A 12,196-nucleotide genomic window follows, 5' to 3' on the forward strand; every position below is an offset into this window, starting at 1 on the left:
GGAGGGGCAAAGTGGTTTGCATATCTCACTGCTCTCTGCATTAAAAAAATCTTTCCTCACATTTCCTCTTGTATTTTTTATTCCAAATTATAAAATTGTGGCTTTAATCCCTGAATTATCTGCTAACAGGAGCACCTCCCCTCCATTTTGATATTTGTGACAATTCTGTACACTTCTGTCAAATCTCTTCTCAACTTCACTTGTTTAAAGGAAACAATCCTGGCTTCTTCATTATGGCTGAAATTTCTTACCCTGGGAACCATGTTGATGAATCTTTTTTGCATTCCCTCTTGGAACTCACATCCTTCCTAAATCTGGAAAACAGAATTGCATGCAATTCACTTGTCATAACCTAATCAGATTTTTGTACAAATTCAACATAATTTACATATTTGTACCCTGTATCAATATTTATGATCACAGTATTCTACTTACATTATTAACCACTTGCACAACACAGGAGTGTGCCCCTTTAAGTAGTGCTGGAGCTCTCTGTCTCAGAGGCTGATGTTAGACTGTCTTTAAAGAGAGTGAACCCTCGCAAGGCAGAAGGTCCCAATGGAGTACCTGGTAAGGCTCAGAAAACCTGTGCCAACCAACTGGCGGGAGTATTCAAGGACATTTTAAACCTCTCAGTGCTACGGGCAGAAGCTCCCACTTGCTTCAAAAGCATATACCAGTGCCTAAGAAGAATAATGTGGGCTGCCTTAATGACTATTGTCGGGTAGCACTCACATTGACATTGATGAAATGCTTCGAGAGGTTGGTTATGACTAGCCTGAACTCCTGCCTCACCAAGGACCTGAACCCATTGCAATTTGCCTATCGCCACAATAGGTCAACATTAGACGCAATCTCAATGGCTCTCCACACGGCTTTAGGCCACCTAGACAAAACAAACACCTATGTCAGGTTGTTGTTCATCGACTATAGCTCAGCATTTAATACCATCATTCCCACAATCCTGATAGAGAAGTTGCAGAACCTGGGCCTCTGTACCTCCTCTGTAATTGGATCATTGACTTCCTAACCGGAAGACTACAGGCTGTGTGGATTGGTGATAACATATCCTCCTCACTGACAATCAACACTGGAGCACCTCAGTGCTTAGCCCACTGCTCTGCTCTCTATACACGTGACTGTGTGGCTAGGCATAGCTCAAGTACTGTCTACAAATCTGCTGACAATACAACCATTGCTGGTAGAGTCTCAGGTGGTGATGAGAGGGCATACAGGAGTGAGATATACCAACTAGAGAAATGGTGCCACAGCAACAATCTGGCACTTAATGTCAGTAAGATGAAAGAGCTGATTGTGGACTTTGGGAAGGGTAAGATGAAGGAGCACATACCAATCCTCATGCAGGGGTGTCAAACTCATTTTAGGTCATGGGCCGGATTGAGCAAAATGCAGCTTCATGCGGGCCGGATCAGTCGGACGCGTGCGAACGCAGCTTTTGTTGCCTCCGTTTTTTCAGCCTGCTCTCATGTGTCTCAGTCTCTGCTATAACTACAAAGTGTTTCACTTTACAAATTCCGTTTCTTATGAAGAAGACTGCCGAGCAAGACTGCCGAATAAACACTCAAAACCCTGAAAACCTGGTACCTGAATAAACTCAGCATTAGTCATATCATACGCCATAGGCACTTCGATTACTGGGGCCAGCTTTAATAGTAATTAGATATTATCTCGCGGGCCAAAGATAATTCCACCGCGGGCCGGATTTGGCCCGCGGGCCTTGAGTTTGACATATATGTCATAGAGGGATCAGAAGTGGAGAGAGTGAGCAGCTTGAAGTTCCTCGGTGTCATGATCTTTGAGGATCTAACCTGGTCCCAACATATCCCAACGTGGAGAAGGCAAGACAGCAGCTATACTTTATTAGGAGTTTGAACAGATTTGGCATGTTAACAAATACACTCAAACACTTCTATAGTTGTACCGTGGAGAGCATTCTGAAAGGCTGCATCACTGTCTGGTATGGAGGGGCTACTGCACAGGACCGAAAGAAGCTGCAGAAGGTTGTAAATCTAGTCAGCTCTATCTTGAGCACTAACATACAAAGTACCCAGGACATCTTTAGGGAGCGGTGCCTCAGAAAGGTAGCGTCCATTATTAAGGCCCTCCAGCCCCTAGGGCATGCCCTTTTCTCACTGTTACCGTCAGGTGGGAAATACAGAAGCCTGAAGGCCCACACTCAGCGATTCAGGAACAGCTTCTTCCACCCTGCCATCTGATTCCTAAATTGAACTTTGCATTTTTGGACACTACCTCACTTTTTTAATATACAGTATTTAGGTTTTTGCACATTTTAAAAAATCTATCCAGTATACATAATTGATTCACTTGTTTATTTATTACTATGTTTTATTTTATTTATTATCATTATTTTCTCTCTCTGCTAGATTATGTATTGCATTGAACTGCTGCTGCTAAGTTAACAAATTTCACATCACATGCTGGTGATGATAAACCTGATTCTGATTCCCTCTTTCCAATCATATAATCTAATTTATGGGTGATTTCATGTAACAAAACAAGTGAAAAATACTGTGTGTATAACAATGAAAAAATATATAAACATTAAGTCCTACAGTTGCTGGAAATATGAAATACATACAGAGAATCTGAAAATATTCTGTAGGATAGACTAACATCTGTAAGAGAGAGAAAAAGTTAAATTTTCAGATAAATAAGCTATCCTTCGTTTGATCCTAATTAGCACAACAGTCATGTTATAAGGTCTGAAATTTAAATAATTTATTTGCCCTCAAAGAGCATTTTTTGTTCTGGTTTTTATCCTACTATTCCATATTTAGCTTGAGAAGTAGGGATGAACATAGAGAAAGATAGGGCTCTTAGAATCCCCAACTCCCATTAGAAATTGTTTTTTACTTGGTATTGCCTTATTTTTTTTGTTCCAACTATACCAAGCTTCACAAAGCAAAAAATAAGCAGCAATTTTGATTTTTTCATAGATTTCAGAATGTGGGAGACATTCTCTGAAGACAAATATGATGGAAAGTGTGCTTTAACCATTTGTCCTGAAAAGGTATCTCTATATTTTCTAAGCTAAGTTAACATGCTGAGAAGATTCATTTTCCAGTAAGAGTTTAGATGAAGAACCTGAGTAATTCCAGTTTTGTTACAACTTTTTCTAGAATCCTTGTGGCAATTTCATCCTCATGAAAATCTACCACAATTCCAGAGATGAAAATAATATGCAAAAGACGAGAATATAATCAAATTACACACACAAAATGCTGGTGGAACGCAGCAGGCCAGGCAGCATCTATGGCAAGAAGTACAGTTGACGTTTCGGGCCGAGACCCTTCGTCAGGACTAACTGAAAGAAGAGATAGTAAGAGATTTAAAAGTGGGAGGGGGAGGTGGAGATCCGAAATGATAGGAGAAGACAGGAGCGGGAGGGATGAAGCTAAGAGCTTGAAAGTTGATTGGCAAAGGGGATATGGAGCTGGAGAAGGGAAAGGATCATGGGACAGGAGGCCTAGGGAGAAATAAAGGGGGAGGGAAGCACCAGAGGGAGATGGAGAGCAGGCAAAGAGTGATTGTGAGAGGGGCAGAGAGAGTAAAAAGAGAGAAAAGAAAAATAAGGAATAATAGATAGATAGATAGATAGATAGATAGATAGATAGATAGATAGATAGATAGATAGATAGATAAGGGATGGGGTAAGAAGGGGAAGAGGGGCATTAACGGAAATTAGAGAAATCAATATTCATGCCATTAGGTTGGAGGCTACCCAGACGGAATATAAGGTGTTGTTCCTCCAACCTGAGTGTGGCTTCATTTTGACAGTAGAGGAGGCCATGGATAGACATATCAGAATGGGAATGGGATGCGGAATTAAAATGTGTGGCCACTGGGAGATCCTGCTTCCTCTGGTGGACAGAGCATAGGTGTTCAGCAAAATGGTCTCCCAGTCTGCGTCGGGTCTCACTAATATATAAAAGGCCACACCGGGAGCACTGGACGCAGTATACCACACCAGCCGACTCACAGGTGAAGTGTCACCTCACCTGGAAGGACTGTCTGGGGCCCTGAATGGTGGTGAGGGAGGAAGTGTAAGGGCGGGTGTAGCACTTGTTCCACTTACAAGGATAAGTGTTAGGGAGGGAGATCGGTGGGAAGGGATAGGGGGACGAATGGACAAGGGAGTCACATAGGGAGTGATCCCTGCGGAAAGCAGAAAGGGGGGGGAGGGAAAGATGTGCTTGGTGGCGGGATCCCGTTGGAGGTGGCGGAAGTTATGGAGAATTATACGTTGGACCTGGAGGCTGGTGGAGTGGTAGGTAAGGACAAAGGGAACCCTATCCCTAGTGGGGTGGCGGGAGGATGGGGTGAGAGCAGATTTGCGTGAAATGGGAGAGATGCATTTGAGAGCAGAGTTGATGGTGGAGGAAGGGAAGCCCCTTTCTTTAAAAAAGGAAGACATCTCCTTCGTCTTGGCATGAAAAGCCTTATCCTGAGAGCAGATGCGGTGGAGATGGAGGAATTGTGAGAAGGGGATGGCATTTTTGCAAGAGACAGGGTGGGAAGAGGTATAGTCCAGGTAGCTGTGATAGTCCGTAGGCTTATGGTAGATAATCAAATCAAATCAAATTTGAGGTTTTTCTTGAAAATAAGCCAATTAAAATAAATATTGAACTGGTTGGCAGATCACTAAATATTATGTTTCACTAGAAAAATGGGTGGATCTTTAACCTGATGAAGGGTCTTGGCTCGAAACGTCGACAGCGCTTCTCCCTATAGATGCTGCCTGGCCTGCTGCGTTCCACCAGCATTTTGTGTGTGTTTCTTGAATTTCCAGCATCTGCAGATTTCCTCATGTTTGTGGATCTTTAACATTTGGGTTGTGTGTTGCTGCTTTGGATTAAAATATACATAACTACTCAAAAGCAGTCACAAAGGAAAAATTCAATTAAAATGAAACTACACAGGCTAATTCAAATTATATATTCAACTTGTAGCCAAATCTATACTTTTAACAAGCAGTGCAAGTGAAAGATGTCATAGAAGCAGGTAGGAAAATTGATGTATGTGTCTACAATAATATAATAGATATAACGAAGCAAGCCAATCAATACATTAACCCTCTTGATTTTGAAAATAAGCTTAATTAAATGAAAATATATGGCTGCTTTGTAAGTGCAAATCCTGAAGGATATTATACAATTGAAATTCAAAACACATCTATATTTTTCTTTGGCCATGATGGCTGCAGTGACCTAAGAGACATAATTTAACACTGATGTTTGAACTGTTTCATGTGATTTCTCCACTGGGGATCTGAAGAATTTCATAGGCACACGAAGTGATTGCTGAAATCTGCTGAAAGTCAGAATTCATGGGGGGGGGGGGAGCATACAATCAAAATTATCCTTCAGATGCTCTCATAGATCATAATGCACTTGTTTGTTGAAGCAAAATCTATATTTACTGGTACAACTTGGACTCCTCTATAAAACAGTTTATGTCTCTTTTGGGGACAGCCTACATGCAGGAGAACTTGTTGAGCAGTAGTAGAAGTCCAGTTGTAAATTCCTTTTATGAGTAGATAAACAGCAACAATTATTTACAATTTTTACACCGTAAGAACTGATGGGAAAACATTTTGACTAAGATCAAGGTTCATGTTCATAGCATACAAGGATAAAATCTAGAACAAGGAGACAAGGAAGGTTTGGTAATGCTAAGTATGTTACCTAGTGGCTGCTTGGCTGATTTTGTTCTGCAGTTCATGCTGCCTTGTTGGGCTTCACAAGGAGTAGACAGACATAGTGTTGGTATATCATGACTGACACACTGCTGAATGAAAGGCTACACTCCAGCCTTCAGTCCAGAATATTTCATTTATGGGCAGATCCTTGGACTCACTTTACATCGCATGCTGTTGGAGCAGTGCTGCCAGAATAATCAAGAACACGACCCACCCAGCCAACACTCTTTTTGTCCCTCTTTCCTCCAGGAGAAAGTTCAGGAGCTTGAAGATTCGTACGGCCAGATTTGGGAACAGCTTCTTTCCAACTGTGATAAGACTGCTGAACGGATCCTGACCCCGATCTGGGCTGTACCTTCCAAATATCCAGACCTGACTTGCACTACCTTACTTTCCCTTTTCTATTTTCTAATTATGATTTATAATTTAAATTTTTATTATATTTACTTTGATTTCTATTCCAGGGAGCGCAAAGCGCAGCATCAAATATCGCTGTGATGATTGTACGCTCTAGTATCAATTGTTTGGTGACAATAAAGTAAAGATCTGCTGGTTGATGAAACAATGCCTATTGCCAGAGAAACCAGCTGGACCTGGCTAGTAGCACACCATAGCAGTAAAACTATCCCTTGATAATTACCCCTTAATTTCACTGAAACAAATACAATTATTAAGAGACTTGACAGCTTTGTATGTTTGATGCTGGTGTGTGTAGAACCAAGGGCATCAGTCTCCATATGTAAAAGATAAATTATTGTCTTACAGCAGAGAAACAGACCTGAGTTCTTGATAAGATATTTTGTATTTTACATCAGTCTTAATTTATTCTCCCTATATTCCCAACATCTCCTCCAGGTTCCATCACTGATCTACACAATAGGACCTATTTGCCATGGTTGGTAAAATTACCAACCAACATGTCTTTGGAAAGAGGAGAAAGCCCACAAAGTCAAAAGCAGAGTGAGAAGAATGTGCAAATTTCACACAAACTCAGGATTAAACCCAGGTCACTGGTGTTGTGAGGCAGTTGCTTTACCTGCTCTACCACCCAGTCAGAGCAAATGTACAATCGGCAGATTTCTTTACCCAGAGCCAAGTTACAGAGATATTTTTTCCCCCATTCTCTGGTCAAGAGAACCATGGAGCTCAGTTGCTGAATAAATTCAGTTAATGATCTGATGACTTCTGGATATTAAGCGAATCAGTGTACGGAGATTGGACAAAAAGTAGTTCTGAAGAACTAGACATGGTGTTATTGAATGTTGGAACAGGTTTGAGGGGTTGAATGGCCTACTCCTGCTTCTATTCCATATGTACAGACTTCCAAGAAGAAACACTGGCAGTCATGGAAGTAACTTCCAGTGGGATATTATAAAATCTGCTTATTCACATTCTCACTGATGTATGTAATCATTGTTGAGTAAGGGAGTTAAAGGTTGAATCTACAACAGCAGATTAAAATACTATAGTTGAGGTAGTCTTGTTAACAAGTCTCTCACTGAAAGCCAGTCCTGGGTGATATTTACTTTCATGAGGTGACAAAATCACTGAGATCATCTGGTTATGCATACTAAAAATATGGATTGCAAACAATGAATGCTGTGTTACTGATGACAGTTGTCTTGCACTCTGAATTTTAATGGAAGCCATCTAATTAGATTTTTTCTTGGTTTGAACTACTAGTTTAAACAAGAAACTAAAAAAAAGAGTAACTTGGAAGAAGGTACAGTAGAATATATATTGTGGTAAACTATATATACCTGTCTGGACACGTCCCTCTGCTGACTGCTCCTGTGGCTTCTCCCACAGACCCCTGTATAAAGGCGATTGGGGCACTGCTCCTCCCTCAGTCTCTGAGATGTCGTGCTCCCTTTCTGCTGCTAATAAAAGCCTATCGTTCACTTCCAGTCTCCGAGAGTTATTGATGGTGCATCACATATCTTAATTGAGCCCGGGCTTCTAAGTTAAATTTCAATTCATACTATTCATAGAATGATGAGTTACCAATTTATCCTGGAGTGTATTAATTCTGTGGCCAACAGACAATAGGGTTAAACAATGGTTATATGGAAGCATTTCACTGAAGAAGCATATAGGCTACTGAGATTTAGTGTCTGAAAAGTACTTTCTTGTTTTGATATTTCAGATATCATATTAAAGTTTATAATTTGTGCATGTACTGTTTTACAGTGCAACCAATTCAATTATATGTTCAACATAAAATAAATTTGTGCCTGGAGATTTCAGATGGTGTGAAAAATTGAAAGATGAGGACATTGCACAATTTTAAATGCACTGAAAGAAAGTGGTGGTGAGACCAAAGTGGTCTGTTAAATCTTTTGTTTTTGCTTCATGGTTTTGGGAAGTTGAAGGCATATCCTAATCTTGGTTGAAAGTTCTTATTAAATGATCCATTCACGCTTAGCAGATTTCAGATAATAGTGCATTTACCATCTTAAGTAGATTGATAGATGACATTTCTTTGGGCTTTATGGCAATGTGCTAATTTGTAAAAAATTTCTCCTACATAGTCACTATCTTGAGCTGTGAAATATGGTTTCCCTCAATGTGTTCTCATTATCCAGTGTATTTCACAATCCCACTCTAAACCTCAGTCAGTACTCAACATGTGACCATACGACTGATGACTGAATCAGTTCATGCATAGGTACATTTGGAGAGGGCGTGGTGGAAAGGTGCTAATTAAGGACAGGGTGGGGTGAATCAACATGTTAGTTCTAAAGGCATACAGAAAAGGCAATGGCACCAGTTAGCATCTCAGCTGTAGAACAGAAGACTTGCACTGCAGAACTAGATGCATCTCCAGATAACATTTCAAAATTGTATCTACCCATCAATATTGAAAATACCCTTCACATTTCATGGTCACAAAGCAGGACAGATTCAATTAGGTATCTCGCAATGTCATCAAGAAATCCAGCCTAAAAAATATGAATCAAGGGATACCCTCTGCAGGTTCAGATCATATCTAGTACAAAGGAAAATGGTTGTGATGGTTGAAGGTCAGCATCTCAGCACCAGGATATCACAGCAGCTTTGGGCAGTGTTTTTGGGCACAAACATCTGTAGCTGCTTTTTTCATGATCTTCCTTCATCTGCAAGGTCAGAAGCAGCGATGTTTGCCGATGAATGCACAACATTCACTATCATTTGTGTCTGCTCAAATAGTGAAGCAGTCCACATCCAAATGCACCAAGACCTGGACAAAGCGCAGGCCTGGGTTGACAGCTAGCAAGTAATACTTGCACCACACAAGTGTCAGACATAACAACATCCAAAAAGAGTAAGTCAAGCTATCATTGGACATTTAATAGCATATCATCACTAAATTCTCCCCACCATTTGTATCCTGATGATAACCACTGACAGACTGGACTGGAGTAACCATAATCATAATGTGGCTGAAAGAGCAAGTCAGATGCTAGGAATCCTATGTTGAGTAACTCACCTCCCAACTCCTAAAGCTTGTCCACCATCTGCAAAACTCAAGACAGGGGAGTGATGGAATATCTCCACCAGCCTCAATGAGTCCATTTTCAACAACACTCAGGAAGATCAATGTCATGCAGGACATAGCAGCCCACTTGATAGGCACCCTATGCACTACCATTAACTCAAAGTTCAAGTAAGTTTAGTATCAAAGTACATACATATATATCACTATATACTGTCCTGAGATTCATTTTCTTGTGGGCTGCACGTAAGAAAGTTAGGCTACCTATGTGCCAAAGATAACAAATTGTACAGATACAAAACAAGGCAAAATGATAATAAATAAATAATTTTAAAATATTGAGAATTTAAGTGGTAGAATCCTTAAAAGTGAGTCCATAGGTTGTGGAATCAGCTTAGTGTTGGGATGAGTGAAGTTATCCACTCTGGTTCAGGAGCCTGATGGTTGAGGGGTAATGAATGTTCTTGAACCTGATTGTGTGGGACCTAGGCTTTTGTACCTCCTTCCTGATGGTTGCTGAGAGAAGAGAGCATGGTCTGGATGGTGGGGATTGTTGACAATGGATGCTGCCTTCCTGCAGCAGCACTTCTTGTAGACGTACTCAGTGGAGCAGATGGCTTTCCTTGTGATGGACTACTTTTGTAGGTTTTTCTGTTCAAGACTATTGGTGTTTCCATACCAAGCCATGATGTAACAAGTCAGCATACTCTCCACTGTGCACCTAAAGAAAATTGTCAAATTTTTATATGACATGCCGAATCTTCACAAACTTCAAAGAAAGTAGAGGCACTAATGTGTCTTCTTTTTAATGGACCCTGGACAGATCTTCTGAAATGATAAAGCTGAGAAATTTAAAGTTACTGACCCTCTCCACCTTTGATCTCCTGATGAGGACTGGAACACAGATCCCTATCGTCAATAATCAGCTGTCTGATTTAGCTGAAAATGAGTGAGAGGATGTTGATGTGGCATCATTCAGCCAGATTTTCAGTCTCCCTATGATATGTTGATTCATCAGAACCTTTTTATTTGGCCAACAACGGTAGTGTCATCAGCAAACTTAAATCTGGTATTGGAGCTGTATTTAGCCTCACAGTCATAGTGTAAAGCAATTAGAGCAGGGGCTAAGCACACACCCTTGTAGTGCACCTATGCTAATGGAGATTGTAGAGGAAACTGGGGTCTGAAAGTGAGGAAATCAGGATCCAATTGTACAGGAAAGTATTGAGGCCAAGGTCTTGGAGCTTATTGATTAGTTCTGAGGGATGATAGTATTGAATACAGATCTGTAGTCAATGAAAAGCATCCCAATGAAAGCATCTTCACTGTCCAGATATTCCAGGGTAGAGTGAAAGAGCCAATGAAACGACACCTTCTGTTGATCCATTGTGACAGTAGGCAAATTGGAGTGGATCCAAGTCATTTCTCAGGCAGGAATTGATATGTTTTACCACCAGCCTCTCAAAGTACTTTATCACAGTGGATGTTCAGTAGATGCTACTAGACGATAGTCATTGAGCCAGGTTACCACATTCTTCTTGCACATCAATATAAATGAAGCCTGCTTGAAGCAGATTGGGTGCCATAGACTGTCAAAGCAAGAGGTTAGAGAAGAGGTTGAAGATATCAGTAAACACTCCAGCCAGTTGATTAGCACAGTCTTCAGTACACGACCAAATGTACCATCTGGACCAGAAGCTTTCTGTGCTTTCCATCTCCTGAAGGATGCTTTCATGTCAGCCTTAGAGACTAAAATCGCAGGGTCAATGGGGGGCCATGGGAGTTTGTGAAGTTGCCTCTACGTTGTCAGTCACAGTGAGCATAAAAGGTATTGAACTCATCAGGAGCAAAAACTTGTTGTCATGTAATGTCACTTGGTCTTAAATTGTAGGAGGTGATAGTATTCAAGCCCTTCCACAGCTGTCAGGCATCCTATGATTTACGTTTGGTGCAGAATTGCCACTTAGCATGTGAGTGGCCTTCTGAAGGTTGTACCTGGACCTCTTGTATTTTCCTTGGTTGCCAGACCTGGACAGCGGTGATCTAGCTTTCAGCAGATTCCAAATCTCTTGGCTCATCCAGGATTTCTGGTTGGGAAGCCTCCAAATGATTTTGTGGGGACACACTCGTCCATGAGTGTCTTTATCAAGTCTGTGACAACCTTGGCATATTCATTCAGATCCTTAGATGGTTCAGTCCACCAACCTGAAACAACCCCGTAATTCCTAAGCAAAACCACTCTAACGTTGACACACATTAGCAATAATTTGTACATCTAAAGACAGAAGAGCACTTTATTAAGTTTCCTTAGACAGCAACTTCGAAACCCACAACTTATAAGCTGGAATGACAACTGGAGCAGAAGCATGGAAACACCGTTGCCTGGAAGTTGCCGACCAAGCCACACACCATCCTTATTTGAAAATATTTCACTGTTTCAGAAACAGAATCAGGTTTGGTATCATGGGCATACATGTGTCATGAAATTTGTTGCTTGTGGCAGCATTACATTGTGGTATATAATAACAAAATACCAATAAATTACAATAAAAATAATAAAATATTCATTAAATTAGTAAAAGAGAGCATAAAAAGAAAAGAAAATATATTGAGGTAATGTACATGGGTTCATTATCCATTAAGAAAACAAGGGTGGATGGGAAGAAGGCTGTTCCTAAAGCATTGAGTGTGTATCTTCAGGCTCCTGTACCTTCTTTTCATGGTAGCAATGAGAAGTGGGCATGTCCTGGGTGATGGGGGTCCTTACTGATGAATGCCACCGTTTAGTGGCATTGCCTTTTGAAAATGTTCTTGATGCTGGGGGGGCGAGTGCCCATGATGGGCTGCCGGAGTTTGCAGCTTCCTACAGCTTCTTCCAGTCCAGTGCAATCGCCTCTCTGTCCCAAACAGTGATGCAGCCAGTTGGAATGCTTGCTAAGGTACACCTGTAGAAATCTGTGAGAGTCATAGCAAGTCTCCTC

This window comes from Hemitrygon akajei, chromosome 1 (genome assembly GCF_048418815.1).
Source record: "Hemitrygon akajei chromosome 1, sHemAka1.3, whole genome shotgun sequence".
Lineage (NCBI taxonomy): Eukaryota > Metazoa > Chordata > Chondrichthyes > Myliobatiformes > Dasyatidae > Hemitrygon > Hemitrygon akajei.